Consider the following 6,152-nt stretch of genomic DNA (forward strand, 5'->3'; position numbering starts at 1 on the left):
TCGCTCGGGTCACGTCAACAGAAAAGTGCATACTTTTGTTGTCGGCTGGCCCTGCTGCCGACCAGCAACATGAAAAATTATTTACATAAATATCCGCGCTGTCAATTGTGTGTTGTGGCATGTAAAGTGACAGTAGCAGCGCAAAATGGCGTCTCTGCCGCAGTTGGCGTCGTACGTGACTGCACACTTTTTTCGCCACTCGCTCGCCCGCCTCATACGAAATGTGGGCGGGGCTATCAAATGCAAATGCATTGTGCATGTCGGTGTACTGAGAAAAAAAAACTCAATGGGCTTAAAATTTGTCATGTGAAAAAATGTGGTGCCTACTTTTAGGCACATTTAAAAGACATTGCAAAACGTCCCTTGGGGATTTATCTAATTATCTTTATTATTATTTTAAATTTTCTTTCTGAAATATGGAAAAGCTTTATAAATACTTCTAAAAAGTTGTCTATATTATTATTTAAAAATATTTTCCATTAAAATTTCTCCCCGTGTCTCTTTGAATAATGGGCGGACGATACGAAGGGAGAATGCGGTGTGTCAGTGGCGGTCAGACGTCAACGTTATGGCTGCCAAAGTTTTCAATTTTCCACTTAATTGCTTTCAATTAAGCAAAGAGTCCTCTTTAGTCCCCCACACGAACTCAACTCAACTCAACTCAACTCGACTCGACTCGATTCCCTTGATTCTTCGACTGAAGCCCCAAAACACCCCCCCCTGCCTGCCTATATGTTTGTGTATTATGTGTGTGTGTGCGCCTCTCGTTATGTCCGTTCAATTAAATTACACACTAAAGCGCTACGCTGCAGCCTGCAAGTCCTGAAAGCCCTGCCCTGGTCGTCATCAGACCAGTCAGTCCATCCAGTTCGTGTCACAACCTCTGGAAAGGACCTCGCCGCATTGTTATCATTGTCAAGAAGCTGCAGCAACGGCCTCTGCTGCGATAGCTGGCAAAACCCTTTTTCAAAACGGGATACAGTGGGTCGAAATTGGGGATTTATTAAAAACAAAAATACATAATTAATAATATAATAAAATTTATTAATGTGAAACAATCCCAGTATTTGCATTTGGATTATGAATACTTTCAAGAGACTTAAGTTCGATTTCTTATCGTTGAGTTTCTCTGCAAGTGTTAAGTTTTTTAAGACCTGATTATACCTCTTTTTTTACCGATTTGGGTGGTCTATTTGCATGTTAAAACTCTTCCAATTAGTCGCCTTTTGATCGAGTTACAAATTGTAGAATAAACATTAAAGTAAAACCAATCCACACCATGATGGATAGTTTTCCTTTAACAATACCTTAGTTTGTTGACCTGCCCCAGTCCACTGTGCACCCGCACAGCTCGGCTTCTGTGAGTTTGTTGTTTGTTTGTTTGTTTGTTTGTTTGTTGCTGGCCGGGGATGCGTTGCTGCTGCGTGTTTTTGACAGTAAGCGGGGTTTGTGGGCGCCTTGATTGTTGCACTTGCTGCTGAGCGCGGGGCCAAAGGTCATTGGAGAGCAAGCGAGATACTAGATGGGAGAGGCAAACACAAATGAACAAATAAACAAACAGAGCCAGATTTAACCCGCTCCAAAAAGAGCGAACGACGACGAGGTCCCGGCTTCTTTGAGCCGACCCTCTACCATTACACAATATGCAAAAGAGCGTGTAATGCGACTGTCTGCATTCCCCAAATGCCCAGACCTCGGGTTTTTCTCTAAGTGTACAGCAGCGGTCAAGGAAATTATGTTTTGTTTTTATGGGAATTATTGTTAATTAAGAATCTAACCTACGTTTAACTAAGGAATAAACTGAAAATATATTATTACTCAACTTTGTTTTTGAGACTAGATTTTTGCTTTAAGTAACTTTTAAGCTATAAAATATGGTATTTTAATATTAATTTTAAATGTTTAAAAAATCAAATTTCATGTATTAGGTTTTATATAGCTTTTCTTAATCATTTTTTTATATTTCTTTTTATTTTTGATAAATTTAAGTTTTTTACTATTAAAAGTTATAAAAACTGGGCCCTAGTTTTTAACTAAACGGCAGAAACTCAGAAAAACTAACCACTGGCGTAGCCACATAACCAAGACATAACTTATCTAGTCAGTAGCCTTAAAAATATTACTTTTTGTTAGTGTTTTTTTGTAAGCCCCACTATTATTTTGACCACATATGTCTGTGAGATGTACTTAACAACAAGTGCTGCCTGCGGTTGGCTAATACTGGGGAAAGTCTCATACTTTGCAGCCCACAACTGACCAGGCACCACCACCCGCAATCCCCCAAAAACCACCCAAAAAACCTCCCCGAATTACATCCACAATCAGTCACACACAAACATACACAGGTGGAGATTTCGGCGCCTTTGCAAAGGGGCAAAAGGATATTTTAATTACATTTACGCAAAATTGCAAAATTGAATAAAGCCATGGTCAGGTGGGTGAAAGTGTGCGTGTGTATGTTTGTGGGTGGGTTGGTGATTGTGGTGAATGAGTGTATGAAGGCCGAATCCTTTAAGCTGCAATGTAAACAAGTGAAAAGCATTACTAAGACAGCAGGAAATCTGTTTAAGGTTATTAAACAACCATGACGGCCCCTGGATGCATTTCATTTGGCCTTCCCACTCCCTCCCTTTCCATCTCTACCCTCATTGTAATTACACTTTGGTCTGGGAATCTCTGCAAATTGCTCATTTACTGCGAAGTGGATCACAGAGGTTGCAGGAAGACTGGAATCTGGTCAAGTGTGGATAAGTCCCGAACAATGAGAGGCCGCCTCACAGAGATTGATTTGAGGGGAATTCGAAAGTAACACTCAGGTCTCAGGTCTCAGGTTGCACTGCAGAAGCTTACATATTCCCTTTAAAAACAGAGAGAGAGAGTGAGATGAAAGTTGGTAATGAGACTGGGTCAAATGCAACGGATTAAGTGGAATTACAAAAGGGTTACTTAGTTAAGTTACTAAATAATTTCAAATTAAAACGAATATTAATTCCAGATTGGAAGGGGTAAAGCTTTAAGGTAGACGAAACACAAATATAGGGTGGCCCATGTAGCGGTTGCTTTTTGAACTATCGATAATTTTGACTTTGAATGAATTTTGAATGTCTATCTCAGATATTTAATAGAAGGTTTCGGTTTACGAAATAGTTAAGTTTACGCTCGAAGAAAATTGGAAAAATATTGATATTTTTATAGTGATCCCAAAACGCAAATCTTCCGTGGGCCACCCTATATAAACTTTATTTTTATGGTTAATAAATATATATAAAAAATAGCTTTTATATTTGCCTGAAATCTACTTTAACTAGCTATCTTTATCGGCCAACTAGTGAAACTATAAATCCGTTGGCAAATTTGATTTTAGCCCATTCCATTTGGCCGCGTAGGTAGGACACATTTCAGCACTTACCGGTGGTTAGAGGGGGGTCCTTTTGGCCAAGACCAACTTCCCACTCCAGGGCCACCTACATGCGGCACAGCAGTTGGCCAGGTCCACCGAAACCAATATGATGCGAAATAGAAACCCAACCCATACAAACTGAAAAAAAAGCTTAACAAAGTTCAGATTTTCTAAGAAATCTTTAAAAATATATTTTAAAAAAGTTTTTTACTTTTAATAAGAGCTTTAATATAATTGATTTATCTTATTTTTATCTTATTTTGAGTTAATCCTTTCTCTAGTAAATCAAAGAAATTACTTCTTATTCGGCTTAGTGTAGAAAAAGTAAACCTTACTAAGGCCTTAAGCCAAATCGAACACGTTTCATATGACTGCGGCGCTAAAGATTACATTTTAATCTCTCTCTGCATTGCCTTCTCGCTCTGTCGTTGGCCTCCCCTCTCTCTCTCTCTCTTTCAATTTCATCGTTCTTGGCATGGCAACTAATCAATGCCCCGTACTTGATTTTAACTTGCTTGTAATTGGGCAGCGATAGAGAGATTCGACCAAGCGACGACAGCCAGGCGATAAATGTCCAAAAAATTCTAGCCGCGTACCATTTGCCCCGTCTCTTTTGCCCCCACAGCGTCCTTTTCTGTTTGTGTGTGTGTGTGTGTGTTGTATGGCGGTGTGAAATTACCGTTTAATGAAAAAAGGCTCCAACAGCTTTCCCCTGAAACGAAATAGAAAAAAAAGCGCGCACACAAAAAGATACATCCACTGCTATTTGTGACCAGGTGCGTAGTCGGAAAACTTCAACGGGTGCCAGGTGGTGCACATAAAACAAATAACGGTCTTTTGAATAACTTTAAATATATATTTTTTTAACACAAAAAGTCTTTTAGTTACTTTAACTCAATGCAAAAGTGTTGATTTTTGAGAGAAAAATTTGATTTTATTACTTTTAGAGTCTAGTAACGAGCGAAAATGTTTGTAAAAATCCTTTTAATTTTTCAAACCAAAACTGATATATTTTTAATTTCTTTCTTATTCTAAATTTATAGGAAAACTGTAAATATATATTAAACAAAATAAATTTTGACTTCTTAAATATCAAAATGTAAGCACCCGCCGAAAAGTATGCTATGCTTTTTTTTTACAAAGTTATTAAAACTGGAATATTTGATAAATTTGTGTATTATGGGATAATAAGCCATATAAGGTCGAATTTATTCAGCTGATCCTTGGCACAGAAAGTTGAATTTCAATATTTATAAAGTTTATTATGCGCACTTCTCAATAACATGGTTTTGTGCTCTGAAGTCTGAAAGTTATTGAATGAAAATGTATTACTTTTTCCTCTGTGTAATACTCACAATCTGCGATAGCTGAATCTGCCTCATGGTCCGATAAAGTAATGCAACATTCTTGAGGGGGCCGATATCCCAACGCCCCTGGCCATGATTTTAACCATAGCTGGACTCGCAGTCGGAATCAGAATTCGCATGAGAATCCGAATCAGATTCAGAATCGGTGAGCGCGCGTAGGTAGTTAGATATTTTCTGCTGAAATGCGGGAAATTGCCACCGTTGCCTCACTCACAAATACACACACACACACACACACAGACGCACAAAGCACGCAGCACGTGACAAGGTGAAATAAAATGAGAAGCCATCAGCGAATGGCCACGGATGCCCGAGGTTCGATTTCTCGGCTCCTCGATTCGACTAGCAGTTACAGTCAGATACGAATGGAACCACGGAAGATACATGACGATACAACATCTTATTAGTTTTTAGTGCGGCAATGTCGGTTGCTAGATGGTTTTAACATCCAACTGCAGTAGCCGTGGCGAAATTTGCATACCAGTCAGGCCAATATTCAGCCGGCCAGCATTGACATCTTATTGCATTCCTCAGTGCCATGGGGTTTATTGGTTTGGCCGGAACTGCACTTTGGTTACGGATATTATATGGATTTTCTTAAAATGAAATACGTTGAGTTAAAGGATTTTTGCATATTTATAATCCCTGTTAAGATAGATTTTCTGTAGGGCTGTTAAGTTCTAAAAATGCTTTAAAAATATTACCTACAAAATCCATTTTTAGGTTTTCATTTAACTTTTTTAGCAAATTTTATATAAAAGTTTGTTAACTTACATGAATAACAAATAAACAAGCCATAAAACAAGTTTAAAATAAATAATACAAATAATTTCCATATTAAAAATGAACACAAACTCTACCATAAAACCATAAAATTATTGACTTAAACGTCATGATTTTTATTACAGAAACCTAGTTTACTTTTAATACTATTCCAATACTCATTTTATTACTGATACTGATTTTTATTACCTTCTTGGCTATTTGGTAGTCTCTGAATAGTTAAGGGTTATATAATCTTGTGTAATAAAACCAATGAGTATGAATTTTTCAACGCGGAAAAGACTGAATATTGGGCGAAATAAATTGGTTTTTGGAAACCTTCTGATTGTCTTGCAACCTTGATTACTCAGACCTTTTAACCGGCTACTGCCGCACTCAATGACAGTTAACCCATTGCAATTGCATTGCCGACACCGACAAGTCAAAAAGAAAACCCTATTAACCTTTTGCAACTCCCGATGTTAACTAGAAACGGCGGGGGGTCACTGATATTGGGTTGGGTACCCTGGACACTTCCTCATATCATCCTGCTGCTGCTGCTGTTGTTGCTGTTGTTGTTGCTGCTGCGATTGGTGTTGCTTTTATTGCAGCTGCCTTCGACT

The sequence above is a fragment of the Drosophila eugracilis genome, unplaced genomic scaffold, assembly GCF_018153835.1.
Source record: "Drosophila eugracilis isolate 14026-0451.02 unplaced genomic scaffold, ASM1815383v1 contig_2154, whole genome shotgun sequence".
NCBI lineage: Eukaryota > Metazoa > Arthropoda > Insecta > Diptera > Drosophilidae > Drosophila > Drosophila eugracilis.